Source organism: Lagopus muta, chromosome 3 (assembly GCF_023343835.1).
Source record: "Lagopus muta isolate bLagMut1 chromosome 3, bLagMut1 primary, whole genome shotgun sequence".
Taxonomy (NCBI): Eukaryota; Metazoa; Chordata; class Aves; order Galliformes; family Phasianidae; genus Lagopus; species Lagopus muta.
This window is the reverse complement of record NC_064435.1, coordinates 52972219-52986491: the sequence shown is the minus strand read 5'-3', so window position 1 is coordinate 52986491 and position 14273 is coordinate 52972219. Positions and strand designations below refer to the sequence as shown.

The window sequence follows — 14273 nt, the reverse complement described above, 5'->3', positions numbered from 1 at the left end:
GAAAATATTATGTCAAGAAAATAAAAAACAGTATGGAGAGAAAATGAGATAATAATAAAACAGTATGAAAGAGTGAACTGCAAGAATTAGGTTATTACTAAACGTAGAGAAGAGTACCATGTGTATTTCACTTTGTAGTACAATCATTTCTCCCATGGCCATTCTTCTCTTTCCCAACATCCTGGCCATCCTTAACTGTGAAGGGCAAGGAAAGGAGAGAGGAGTGGATAGGGAGGGAGTATGACCAGATGCGCAGAGGTCAAATAGTATGACAGTGCAACTTATGCAGAGCTTAGTTTAGAGATATTTTAATCCAATTTGCATAATGGTATAGAAATTTAAGTGTCATCTTCTAGCTGACTATCTCTGTTGTTCGTATGTTTCAGGTAAAAGATGTATGTCAGCTTAGCGAGTCAAACTCACTGTGAGCTTAAACATTTGTTTCCTATAAATTATAATTTTTTTAGTACATAGAATAATTTTGCAGATTTTTAGCTTTTATTGCATGTTAGAAATATTAACATCATGCCTTAGACTTCTCCAGACCTTCTTTGCTTCCTCTTCAAGAATAATACAGGCCAGTATAAATGTTACCTGTAAATCCACGGATATATTAACTACTATCTTCTCTTACCTAACATATCTGATGATTGTCATTGCTACGCTCAAAATCTTGTTATAGGTAAGAGAAAACTATCATATGGAACTAAGAATTTACTGCAAGTCTAATTAAAATTTTAATCATAATCATAATAATAACAGCTATTATTAGTCTAGTTACGACAGTACTATCACTAACAGTCCAAATTAATGTAGAAAAGTCTCATTAGCTTAAAATTGTTAAAAAATAACTTCTCCCAGATCCTCTCCCTTTTCTCTGTTGCAGTGCTCATCCTTTCAGTGTCCCTCTGCGCCCCAAGGCTGACAGTTTTAGTCTTTCTCAGAAAGAATGGTGTGCTTTGGAGGGGGCTGCTGGTGCCAAGATGGAGGTTACAACTTATTATCAGCATCTTGAGAACCTTACATGGAGGACTAGGATGACAACAGATTACTCAGTCTTGGGTCACTTCCAAACTTCCTTTTATCACAGCTCACTCTCTTCCTATCCCTTCCCAGCTGTCATTGCAATAAAGGGCTGCTGTCTGTTACCCACTGACTGCCCATCCCTGACAGACTGGTGCTGTACTGAAGATCACAGAGCAAAATTAAAACAGGATACCCCATAGGCATTGTTCCTCTCAGCAGCTGCTAAACCAAATGGAACACAGCTGAGGCCACAGCAAGCCCAGATGAGCCTGGAGACCCTGTGATAATAGGGCAGTGCAGAGCCTGCAACCTGCTATTAGCCAAGGCAAAATCATATTTACTGGGTTACACTGTGATCCCTTGATCAAATTTTGCTTGAGTGAGAATTGGTCAGTGCAAAACACAACTGTGGCAAGTTCCTTGTAGTGAGATAGCCATGTCAGCACTTCTCCTGGTGAGTCAGAAAGAACACAGAAAAATAGCTGGGATTTGTGCAGTTATTTAATATTTTCTTGCAGCTCCCCCTGTAAAGCTGACTAAAAATGTAGGTTAGCAGTTATGCTGCTGATGACATTTTGGTCCTTGGGATTTTCTTGGGTGCACAATCTTTTCCCCTGTATTATGTCTGATAATTTTCCCTGTATTATGTCTGAACAAAAGATATCTAAGGCAGGGTTGTCATGCTCTTCCAAATTACAACAGTTAATGCAAACTATCAGCCTGCAGCTGTTAGTCTTAGCACTGCTTTTGGCAGAACAAATCTTCACCTAATGTATGGAGTATCATGAGAGTTTTAGAAGAGAGCCAGCTGAGAATTTAAACTTGTTTTATTTGTCAATAAATATTTTTTCATCTAAAATACAAGATTAATATTATTATAGTACATTGTATGTAAGCATAGTTATTTCTTTGAAAATGAAGAATGACTTCAAAAGTTATTTGGTAATTAATTTAAATTTCCCTAGTAAATAGTTAACATTAAATTGAGTCCTCCTTTGTTGCTATTATTGTTTGGGTTTGGTTTCTGATTTTGTTTTTCTTGTTGTTTCTTTTTCTTTAAGAAAGTATTAGGAGATGCCTCCCGTTGGCAAATATGTTTCTTGAGATTTGTAAAAACATATGATGAATTTCTTTCCTGTTTCCTAATTTACAAGATAGCACTTTTCTGACTTTTGTCCTATAATGTTTCTATATTTTGTGGCTGTGACAGAAGCATGAAAAGTTCAGACAAACTTACTGAAATTGTTAATAAAAAGTGTTTTATCATTGAAAATCAGTAAGCATCAGAGGATTAAAAAAAAGACAAACTTTGTAACACCTGAAAGGTTGGAGATGCTTCACCTACCTGACTGTCTTCCTCAGGAGTGTTAAACAATAATAACAATAATAACAATGCCTGGTTGCAATACTCCATAAGCAAAATAGGTAAACAAATCCCCTTGTAGCTGCTGGGTAAAGAAGGGGTGGGCTTTTTAGTCTGGGACTGTAGAAAATCTCAGTCTGGTTCTTCTTGGATTCAAAAATGACATTCCTTCACTTAACTTTCCCTCTGTAAGAAAAAAAAATACTCTTCTCAAATGTTGTTTTTCACCTGTAATAAAAACTTTAGTCCTTTTGAGACCTATGATAATATGTTATGAATGATATTTCTAGAGAAATGTGATCTATTGCAGTAGTTGGATGACTATGTCTAGAAGGCATGTGAAACATAAGCAAAATGTAACTACATATCTTATGAAAACCAGGATTAATATGTGTGTTGTTAGGTCTTTCAGGTTATTCATTGGGTCTGTTAGGCTTACAAGTAAAAATTCCGTTCCAAGTCATGGCGCAGGCTATGTTTTCAGAAATCGTAAAACAGGGATTGTAACATGAAGTATTTTGCATCCAGTTGTTATCTACACAGATAAAAGCTAAAAGTTGTGCCAACATCTTAAACAAATGGGAGAGAAGAATTACATGAAAGTAAAAGCACTGCATCATAAAACAATATGTAACCATAACTAGTTAATTATAGTAGATTCTTCTGCAGCATGATACAAAGGCTCAGAACTGCAATGGAGTGTACCAGCAACCATGATATAAAAGGAATCAGAAGCACAAATTAAGGGAATGTTTATAAACTGAGAAAATCAGATTTAACAGATCATAGTGAGTCTTCCATATTGATTCATATCCCCTAATACCTGCTTTATTTCATCTAGGTTTTAAAGAAATTGTATAAAACTCATTCTCTGCATTTTTTATATGCTAAGATTTTGATCTTATTTTGCATTTTCTAAAACAGCTTTTTGATCCTGATTTTCATTTCAGACAGAAGTCTTTTCACAGAAAAATTATTTTCCTTTTGCAGGTTAACTTAATGTTCCCTAGGGTGTTCAATTCTTATTTGCACACTTGAAGAGAGATCTGTGAACCTGATTGAAGCATTTCATACACAAGCAACTGCTTCCCAGCAAGCCAGAAAACTGAAAATGAAGTGATTTTGCTTAAATTTATTCATGTATGTCTAAAATTGGTTAATACTTTATCTGACTCTGAAGTGGTCTTCAGCTTTTTTTTTTTTAAATTTGAGACACAGTTAACAATTACAAGTTGTGTGGTGGGTTTTTTTGTTTGTTTGTTTTTTGTTTGTTTTTTGTCCTTTAATAGTAGAACGTATTCTCTCCAAAATAAATGGGAAAAATTTAAATGGAGTATTCTCCAAGACATTAACAATAATAGTAGTAAGTTTCCAGCATCAATCTTTTTAAAAATTTGATTGCATTTATTAATATGTTGCTACAGGCATTTAAGATTTGTGAAAGCCATTAGCACAACTACTTTTAATTGTAAAATAATCCAGAATGTAAAATAATGACAAAAACTACTCACTCTAATCAATGTTATTTTCAGTTTTTATAATAAACTTATAAGGAAACAATCAGGCACATACAGTTCCATCCAGAAAGGATACTCATTTCATTTTATTACATTATAACTTTCTTAAATAGTATTTTCAGAAGTTTGGCTTGACTAAAATAATCATGTAACTGCCTATGGTTCACACCTTTCCCAAGTCTGGGTCAGTATTTTAATGTATAAATTGAAGAAATGTCACTTTAATTATATTCCATTGCAGTCACACTACCCAATATTTTACTACAGAAAAATAAATAATGAGCAGTTCTTTGTGAAGATCCTTACTGTCAGATAATGATAGTAATTTTAAAAAATTGGGAAAGAAATAAACTAACAGTTATCTAGTCCATTTACTGCCAGTTCAGAATTGCTCATTGTAATGTTTTCAGTCTTTTGTGCAATTTTGTTTTAAAAGCCCCATGTAATATGGCTTCCACTATTTCCATGGGGAAGCCATTCAATTTAAAAAGAAATAATGACAGCTCTTAAGTGGGTTCTCTCCACCCCCAGCCTTAATTTAGGCACACTGAATGATCTGCTTCCTTTGGGCATATTTGCTCAAGGTGACATTAGTGGAGACTGGGAAGAGAACACTTTCAAAGTATTCAGGCGAAAAAATCCACCCAAATACACTGAAATTTAAAGGTATTATTGCACCTTCTGCAGTCGGTTTTGGACTGTGTCTTTTAAAGTACATTTCTGTTATAAAAGGACACTAACATTCAGATATTTTAAGAATTTTGGTCTATAATAAAAGTAAGCACATATGTACGGTCATTAATAACTCTCATAGAAGGCTATTGCAAATAGCAATAGTATACGTGTTTTGTTTTGCTAATTTTTGTCAAAACATGTAGGGTTGGATAATAATATTTTAGATGTAGTATTCTCCACTCTTCTTTTGTATATCTTTATGTACATCTTTGATTTCCATTGCTTTACTTCTGATGACAACCAGGAGTTGGAAGCCAACCTTCCTCTGACCTGAAATGGTCGTCCTACACTTTCTAGTTGATCATATCTACACAGGAATTCTGCCATCACCATGAAACTCTCCCAGAAGATGTCTTAGGCTACACCTGTTGTACTAAATTAGTAGCACCAAGGAATGTTTTGTGGACAGAGATTCAGTCATCAGTCTATTCAAATTCACAGAGAAGAGCCTGACAATTTGGGAACCCTTCATATCCCATTCCATACTCTCTCATCTGCTCCATACTACTAAAGTTTGACTGTGTATTAGTATTTATCAGTGACAAAAACCTTTCTTACTTTCTGAATATACAATATGTACATACAAATGCTTCTGCATGTTTCCTCAAGGAGCCTCTACTACTTTTTCATCTCACAGCGACTCTCAGCAAATATACCTTTCTTTTCATTTTAAATTTCTGAAATGTGAACATACCCATAGGAATAAAACAAAATAAAATAAAACAAATAGGAGGTATACAGTTGTGTTGAGATTGTGATCATTACAAAATGCACTGTCCTTGGGACATCATAATTTCTTGTACTTCTCTTCCAAGAGCATCCCTCTCATTTATCATTTATTGTTCCTCTTTGGAGGAATCATGGTCTTTTTTTTTTCTTCTTTTTTTTTTCAGATAAATAATATCTTTTAATATAAATAATAAGACAAACTGATGTGACCAGAGATAACATGAAACACTCTCATATTGGTCTTTAACAGAGATGTTTTTCTTCATTTTTTTATTCTGCCAGAGATACAAAAAAGGGAATACTAGACCACAACAATCTTGTTGCGTTGGTCCTTAGTTTCCACACAGTCTTGATTTTGCTGTAGGACTTGCTGATAACAAACTACAAAACAGATGCTTATGGACTCACAAACACTAGATTTTCACTACAGAACATTACATTTCTATTACTCTATTTAAAATATTGATTTGTTTTAGCATCATAGGAATTAACAAGCTTCAACTTTTCTAAAAATGCAGACATTTACATTGGTATTGTTAATACAAAGTAAGACTTTTCAGTTCTAAATTACTAAAAAATAATTTTGATACAAGTAAAAATACTAGAAAATAAAATGAACTTGCTAAGTATGTTATTTGACATGATTTTTATTTATTAATGTGAGTTTTTTTCATATATTGATCTTTTACTAATGAAAAAAATACATAGGGTAAGGAATTTCTTACCTAAATCCAATGGGAAAGAATGCACAAAAAACAACTTCTAAATTAACCTAATATTCATTTTTTATTTTATCAATAATAGCCCTTTAGCAGCTTTTCAAATCATTGAAAGTTTTTATTATTATTTTTATTTTTTATTATTATTTTATTTTATTATTAGACTGTTTTCTTACTTTACTGGTACCAAATTACACTCTAACACAGCTATACAATGTGTTCAGACCTTGTATGAAAATATATTTGTGAAGAGTCTGTAGGAGCAAATGGTCTGACAGAATAGAAATTTGCATATTTATTCTGTAATTCTTGAGAAATGAATGTGCAGAAAGAGGATAAATTAGCTCTCATTAGCTAATCAGTGGGCAGGGATTTGCAAAAATGAGGAAAAAAAGTTATATAGTATTCCTAATTCTCTACACATTTATCTGTATTCTGTGATTGGCTGAGACAAATCAATTTCAGTATAATAATTAAAAGCTACATGGCCTAATGGGAACATCCAGACATTTGAGAAGATAGTAAATGTTCCTTATCATCACAAGTTAGGAAAATCCATTCAATTAGTATACTAAAATACTGTGCACTGCTATAATATGCTTTAATCAGTTGCCAAGGTGAAAAATATTTCCTTCTGTATTTTATTCAGATATAGTTGTTTACAAAGAAATAAAGGTTCAATAAAAGAAGAACAGAAAATAAAGCCTCTATTATATCTACAAAGCAACTTCAGATTTTTCCTCCCCTTCTTTACTCCGTTTTTTTGTGTTTTTTTTTTTTTTTCAGGGCAAGGACACCCTGAACAACTGCCTGCTAATACATCAAAGTGCTGTTTGGCTGAATGATATTTCTAAAGGCTTAAAGACAAGATTTGAACTGAATAACCCATTTCAGGAATTATTTAATAAGAAAGTGGAGTTACAGTGCATACTTATTCTTTTTAAAGGTGCTGATCATTACTGTGTCACTCTGAAACTGGTTGTCTTTTGATGTCATGTGTATGTCTGTGATTAAGAAGGCCATTGAAGAAATAACTGCTTCTGCTCATTGTAAGGTCTCTTAAATGCCAATTAAATGATATTAAAGTTTTACTGATTTGGTAAAAGCAGCATTAATTGTTATCTAGGGAAAAGTCTAGAAGCCTCTAAATCAAATATTTGACTTTGTCATCCCATGGTTTGTAGCTGTGTTATCAATATATAATGTGATTTTGCCGTAACTAATTTCATCAAAGGACACATGGAACATTGCTAGCTTTCTACCTCTCTCACTCTCCTTTTCTGTACTACAGTATAACTGTTGAAGCCTTTTATAAACAGGATGATCCTATATATATGTATTCTACTAAATGAAACACTTTGAAGCTATGAATGCTGCTAACAATTTCAAATAGAAAACTGATCCTCTCTTTAACTTAAAACATTTATTACTTGGAAAATGAATTCTAAATCAGTAGATCAGCTATAATTATTATTTAAAAATAACAACAATAGCTTTGTCTTAGCTCTGAATGTCTAAGCATAATGTCATCTGTGCACAGAGAGCTGTAATCAGGAATGTATTTATGTTATTTTAAAATTACAGAATTCAGTTAAATTGAAATCAGCCTAAACTAGTGTTGCTATTGTGTGCATCTGTCATATCTTCCATTGTCAGATCAATTTGCACTGAAGTCTAGAAATGACCAATTGTACGTGATTTATGCACATGCAGTACAAATGTAGGTAATTTCTGCTTCAAACAAAGGCAGACAGTTTGTGCTCAGAAGCAAAAATATCTGAAATATAAACCACTATTTAGAAAAATGGTATAAAATTTAAGTAGTCTAGTAAGATCTGTGGTGTTTAAAAATGTCTGTGCTCCAAAAGAAGCTATTTTATGGTGGCTATGTTGACTATTTTGAAGCCCTTGACTATTTCAGAGATGTAATCACTCTTTTTTTTTAGATTTTTTGGTAAATGCAGATGTGGAAGGAGAATGTTAAGTGTAGGAGACAAATTTTGTATTGTTGGGATGTAGTTCCTTGGTTTTTGATGAAGCGGAAAACACAAACAGTAGCTGGGAATTCATCTCAGATATTTTAACAGTCTTCATTAAAACTCATTTTAAAATATTATTATATACAATACAAAAGAAATGTATATGTATATATATTTTTGGTACATAGATCTACTTACTAAGGTTTCTTCAAGACTGCAGTGAGTTGACCTTGGCTAGCTCCTGGATTCACACCCAGCTGCTCTCACTCCAGAAGAGGATAGGCAATGGGGGTTACGGTCAATCCATAGAAGCTCCTCTCTGCTTCTATTTCCTCTTCATACTCCACCTGTGTGCCAGTGTATGGGTACAGTCCTTCAGGAGCAGACTGTTCCTGCCAGAACTGCCTACTCTGAGTGAGCTCTCCATTCCCATACTGCAGTTTGGTATGTACCTGGGGGATTTGCTCTGCTGTAGTGCTCCATGGACTGCAGGGGAACAGCCTGCTCCACCGTGGGCCTCTTCTGGGCTGCAGGAAACTTCTGCTCCACACCCAGAGCACTCCTTCTGTGCTGACCTTGGTGTTTGCAGGGCTGCTGCTCTCATATTCTTCTTGCTTTCTATGCGGCATTTTGTACATTCCTCTACAGACCTTCCCCAAGGTGCTGCTATCTTGGTTGTTGGGCTCAGCGATACCCTGCGCTGGAGCCATTGCAGCTGCCTAGAAGTGGCTGTGTCTGGCACTGGGCAGCCCCAGCCTCACCTCACAGTGGCTGCCACTGCAGCTGCCTTCTTGCTGGTATAGGCTTCATAAGCCAAGGAGCTTATTTACAGTGAACCTTTTGGATTTTGCCTTCCCTAATAAAGCAAAACCTTATACATGACTTCCTGAAATACATTTAAACTGACAATCAAGCATCTCATGTACAGTAATTCTACTGAAAAGAAACATAAGAAAAAATGTAGAAAGAAAGAAAGAAAGAAAGAAAAGACATCAGTAAGCAGGCAACCTGAATTCATAAACATGATGAAAAGCCACTTTACTGTAACTTGATGTCATTGGGACTATATATACTTTGCACCTTGAGTAGTACATAGCAGATATTTGGAACAGAGATTTGAAGATGGATGGTCTTAAATACCATTTGAAACTGAGTTTTAGCCTTTATATGTCACATGTAGAGGACTGCCTTCCTGTTCATAATGAGGAAATGAGTATGTTTCAGTTTAAAAATTAAAAATGGAAGTGTTTTGATTGATGTTGCTTTTAATTTGGTTGGAGCTATAAATCATCCTGTGACTTTTTGTGAAGGATGTTGTATAAATGCTTTTTATTCATCATTAGGTCACAAAGTGCACTGTGTCTTGGTCTCTTGACTACCATTTTTTTGACACCAAATATGATGTAATGAAATCGGATTCAGAGTGTACTTGTGGTGAATACAGATGCCTTATGTTTGATTGTCCTCCTCTTACAATCAGTGATATATCCAGCTTGATTCCTGTATTGCTTTAACATATGTGATAACAAAATCAAGTTCATGGTTATAATAGCATGCAATTTTAATTTAAATAATTAATTATTAAATCTGAAGCAGGGGAAAGAGGACAGGAAAGGGCAGGAAATTATGTGTGAAGGTTGACCTACACAGGCATATTCCTTTTTCACTACAATGACGAACAGAAATTTCAGTCTTATTACAGTAATATTGTATTTACAGTAAGATTGTGTTATATTTTAAAAGAAACAAAGAAACAAAAATGTAGTGGAAGTCACAGAAAAGAATGTGAAATGAAGGTAAATTCAATCTCATCAGAATTAAGAACTTGTTACTACTGTCAAGTACTTTGATTAATAATCACAACTATTCCTTGATCTACTTTGTCAAACCTTTCTTTTAAACCATAGCAAAAATAGATACTCTATACCATTATTTTAAAAAGACACATATTATATATATATATATATTTCCTGTTGTAGTCTTATTCTCAGTTCCCTGCTGTTACTCAGTTCCCTGTTCATCTGTCCAAGAGTCAAAACTAAAAACTGTGCTGACCTGCATGATCTTCAACAATGTGGTTAAGGGTTCCTATGGGACTATTTTTTGAAACTATTAAACTCTTCTGATTTGTAACTTCAGAGACAGTTAACCTTGTGCAGAATCTGTATCATTGTCTATAGTCAGGAATTTATGAATAACCACACTGTGCAAAGTAGCATGTCTAATCCAGTCTCCTTTCTCAGTTAACAGTCAAGAAAAAAAAGGAAATACAACAAAATTAATAATCCAATTTTCTGAGCAATCACAAATGACCTGACCTGACAGTGTAAGAAATTCCTTCTAATATCAGGAAATCTAGTCTGTAGCATGCTTCAAAAGATAGGAAATCATAGGTAGGGAAAAAAAAAGTCTTTGTAATAAAAAATATAAAAATAAGCGGCTATGTTACATTTGTAATAATTTTTAAACTGAATTATTTGAAGGTATAAAATTTCACACAATCAGTGCATTGTAAAAAAAAAATAATAAAATAAAATAAAAATTTCTTGCCTCTCCATTTAATTAAACAAGTTCCAGCTTCTCTTGCTTTCCTTTTTGAATATTCAGAGAAGACAATTGGATGTTCTGAATTGGTCTGTTCATCTTCTTCAATTTCATCTAGGGAGAATGGTTTTAAACTAAGACAAAGGAGGTTTAAGTTAGATATTAGGAGGAATTCTTTCACACAATTGGTGGTGATGCACTGGAACAGGTTGCCCAAGGATGTTGTAGATGCCACAGCCCTGGGCAGCCTGGGCTAATGGTTGATGACCCTGCACATAGCAGTGGGGTTGAAACTAGGTGATCTTTATGGTCCTTTTCAATCCATGCCGTTTAGCAACTGTGTACTAGTCCTGTTGCCTGTATGCCCTGATAACTGAGATAGTAACTTTGAATGTTCTCTGTGTGCTTACTCTGAACTTCACTACACTTTGAGTGTCTTAGAAACAGGCTTAGTAAGGTTTTTTTATAAATATATCCTTTGTATAGTATTCCAATACACTGAATTGAACAGGATAATGAAAATCTAATTCAGTTACAAGTAGTACACTTGTGAGTTTATTTTGATTCATTAACACAAAGTAAAGATGAGTTAAAGAAACCATCTGTGAGTAAATATTTCAGCGCTGTCTTTTAACTGACATGCATGATTATTTAGTTTCCTATTCATTACTTTCTTCTAAACATACTGATCTTGCAGGTTCCTGTCCCTTGAGAGTGGCCGCCATGGGAAACAAGTCAGATTCCTATGAACAGAAAATTCTGATTAGATAAAAGGAAAAATAAATGTAAACAATAATTAATTTTTAAAAAGCAATACTGATTGAGGTCAAGCACATGGATGGTTTCCCCACTGAAGCTGTGAAGTTTCTGTTTCTGAAGATATTCACAGCTTGCTGAACAAAACATTGTGCAACCTGATCTAATGGAGATGTTGATCAAGTTCATTTCCAGTGGTCCTCTCCCACCAAAATTATTATATAAGCCAGCGTTCCTATACTTCTTGGTTCCATCACTTTTCATCTTCTTGAAAGCATGCATCCTTATCTCTTCTGTATATTATTAATGAGAATTTACAGGTTATATTTCCAAGATCTATTTGTTCTTTCAACATATATCATACATATATATGAATCCATAAAAATTTAAGTGATATTGAATTCTATATTTGAAAGGCTTTCATTTAAAAAGCAGGGATTAATGCCTAGACTGGCTGAAAACACTGGGTACATTATAATCCAGTATACATTTAAAGTCCTTGCTAAAAGAGGAGAAAGTACTGAGTAGCATACCCTAAGGCTCTTTTTCTGAGCATGTGGATTATGGACAGAATGAGTTCAGATTACTAGAGAATAATCTACTGAAAACGTAAAGCAAATTATTCCATATATTTTCACTTCAGTGTTCTCTTGCTGTGCTACCTTACAATCACTTCCAGATCCTTTTATGGACCAAAACCAAACTATTTGAACTCAAGTTCTTTTTCAGGAGAGTAATTTCAGTGCAATTGCCTTTTTCTTCCCTGATATTATTGTGACAACTGTTGTATTACAACAGAAGAGAGGATTGCTGAGCTTCTTTTAGAATAAGGTCATATTTACTCAAAAACTAATGACATATTGAACTTAAGTCTTTTATGCAGCGCACCCTTTAATATTTTATTTGTTCTTTTCTTAATTAAACCCTGTCTGGGAGATCCATGAGGTAGTCTACCTATCATACTCTTTTGAACTCCATAGATTTGAAAGAAAAAAATATATATATTACTAGGCATTTTGGTATTGCCTTATGTATTTAGTGTGTTAGGGTGGTTGTTTTTTTCACATCTTAGCTATGTGTAGCTATATTTTATATTTTGTTAAGTACAGCTGCCATATTAAAGCAGCTAATTTGTTTTTGCAATTTCTAAAATTAACTATCCCTGTATTTGTGCTTTCCTTCATGTTAACATGATCATCGTGTCTAATCTTCTATATATTTATTTTGAGACAACATTCTTTGTGTCTTTGTACTTCCTTATCACTATTTTAATATTTTCAGAAATTAAAGGAAAGAAATGACAAAATTATCTACAATGCTTAAATGAATAAGACATTCTGTTTACCATTATAAATCTCCATTCTTCTCCAAACTCTTTTATAATTTTCCTTTTTTTCCCTTTAAATATGAAATAAATGAGTTTTTAGTATTAATACACAATTTTTCTTGTGAAACCTGTGCTTATTGCAAAACATTCATAGAAGAGCTACTTTTGAAAAGCTCCCATCTGAAATGGTTCTGTTCATTGAAAAGGTATCACCACTAACTTTAAAACAAAACTTATCTTTCAAATCAGGATAAACATTTTAAGCATCCTTAGCAGTTCCTAATGTATTCTATACAAAGCTTCCAAGACTGTTTTCTACCTCCACTAAATCAAATATTCTTTTGCACTCCATAAAAGATGTACTTACAACTGCCTTCTTCAGAACCTGACTTACTGTCTCCACATGACCCAGTACTGATAAATTACTTATGAATACTGCTTGCTGTCATGACTTATTAATATCTAAAACCCCTTTTAGTCTCTTACCAAACACTTTTATGAAGATCTTCTTGTAAAACACTAAAAATAAGCCACTGGAAGTGCAGCTCTTGATGTCCTTGATGTTTCATTTCTTAATTGAAACTACTGCCTTTGAATTTCTGCAACACCCTCATATTTACATGCTGCATATGCTACAGTCTGTTACTTTAGAATGACTTAAATAATAGATGGAAGAAAGCAAGCTTTTCAGGAAGTTTCTAAAATTTAGAAGGAGTTTGAACAGTGAATATGAGATGTAAGGCAAGATTCACAAAAAGCTGTAGGGACAGTAAAGCAGAGTACAAAGTTGGTATTCATGTGTTGAGACACAAAAATAAGTAGAAATTAGAATTAGAAGTGCTGTTTTTTTTTTTTTTTTTTTTTTTTTTTTTTTTTCTTATCAAGCCTTTACTCTGCTTAGGAGGATATAAAATTGCATTTCTTTATGTCAAATCCAAACATTCCATTAACCAGGTAGGGAGATGTTTTCCATCTCTTTTGACTGAAGACTCTCGCATCATACTGAATAATTAAAGGTGACCTGGCCGCTAAGGAATTAGGAAGATACAACAAGGCTCTCTAGCTTTTTCGTATAATTCCCAGTAAAATATGACAAGATGTGATGTTGAACTTATGTTTCCATTCTTATGCTATCTTACTTAGCAGTGCATTGTAGGCATGCCTTAGGATATCAGAGATATCCACAAAGGAGTGACGGGACACTGACATTTACAAGAAACCTATCCCTTTATGGAGATATAATAAGATGCCAGGAAGGAATACCATTTAAAGTAATACTACTCTTTTACACTTAAACAAGACAATCAATTCACCACCAGTAGTACAAGTAGAATATTGTTTAAGTAACCTTGATAAATGTAAACGTATAAAGATCATATTTCTTTAAAGATAAATGTATCCTATCATCATAATGAGTATATAACCCCTTTCTAACAACAGTCTTTTATATTAAAATTATCATTGCAGAACTTCCGATATTACAGAATTTTCCAAGAGGCCTTTCCAACAAAATGAAGAGCATTAACACAGTCCAGATCAAGGTAAAACAGTACAGTTCAGATGGCCTGCAATAATCTG

General features: G+C 33.7%; 1 long non-coding RNA gene across 1 annotated transcript; it reads left to right on the top strand.

The window, feature by feature from the left end:
- Positions 1–1358: 1358 nt before the first annotated feature.
- Positions 1359–10488, top strand: LOC125690951 (uncharacterized). The gene is made up of 3 exons (XR_007375851.1): positions 1359–1480; positions 3380–3529; positions 6876–10488. It is a non-coding gene; the product is annotated as an uncharacterized LOC125690951 (long non-coding RNA).
- Positions 10489–14273: the final 3785 nt, after the last annotated feature.